This window comes from Galeopterus variegatus, unplaced genomic scaffold, assembly GCF_000696425.1.
Source record: "Galeopterus variegatus unplaced genomic scaffold, G_variegatus-3.0.2 Scaffold5773, whole genome shotgun sequence".
Taxonomy (NCBI): domain Eukaryota; kingdom Metazoa; phylum Chordata; class Mammalia; order Dermoptera; family Cynocephalidae; genus Galeopterus; species Galeopterus variegatus.
This window is the reverse complement of record NW_007731884.1, coordinates 133,382-134,237: the sequence shown is the minus strand read 5'-3', so window position 1 is coordinate 134,237 and position 856 is coordinate 133,382. Positions and strand designations below refer to the sequence as shown.

The 856-nt window shown below is 29.2% G+C and overlaps 1 protein-coding gene across 1 annotated transcript in view; it reads right to left on the bottom strand.

Annotated features, from left to right (window-relative positions):
* The window catches only part of LOC103605376 (protein eva-1 homolog A-like), a 20,685-nt gene that overhangs the window by 661 nt on the left and 19,168 nt on the right, over positions 1-856 (bottom strand). The gene's annotated exons all lie outside the window — the stretch shown is intronic.

The following is an 856-nucleotide window of genomic DNA, read 5'->3' as shown; positions in this document are numbered from 1 at the left end:
GAGGAGGGAGGGAGGTGTCGGTGATGGGCCATAATAATCATATACATTGTATATTAACAAAGTAAAAATTTAACGAAAAAAAAAATAATAAAATAAAATAAAATTATTTCCAAATGAAAAGTTAAAAGAAAGAAAAAATATAATTATTTTTCCAAGTTGCATATTTGGATACTATTTTAATTTGCAGATTATTTTTTGATCAAATATTCTGATAATTAGTTGTGGCTTTTTTTTTCTTCAGGGTGTTTAATTAAATATGTTACTGTGTTTGCAAAACCTTGTCATTTTTAAATCTCTACTGCTAATTTTAAACTCGGTTTGTGTTAAGTAAAAGTTAAATCATACACTGTAAGGTGTAGGAAGATTAATTTTAATGAACCCAATGATATAGAGTTGATTACTAAGTTTGAACTGTTAACTGTTTAACAATTTTAGACTTGTGGCTTGCTTTCTTTGGTTTGTTTTTGCTTTTACTTCTGTGGTACACTAGTTTGCCATGTGGCAATTGCCCCATGCCCCTTATGATAAGGACTGGGAAAATTTTTGTGGATGTAATGTCTATTACAATTTGCAATAGTATTTCTCTCTAGTTCTCAGTGATTTAAACGTGACCAAGCTTTCACAAAAGATTTTCCAGTTGACTGTTTTGGTGAGTGACAAAATAAGAATTTATGGTGTATTACTGTTGATTCACTTTGAACTAAAATACATATTGCAGCAAAATATATATATATAATTATTTAGCATATAGCATATGCAAGTGCTTAAGTGCCATTTGTCTAAGACATGTATCTATCTAAAACCTCTTTTCACTTATACAGAAAAATCTTTGCTTCTGAATTTGCTCATGAAACCC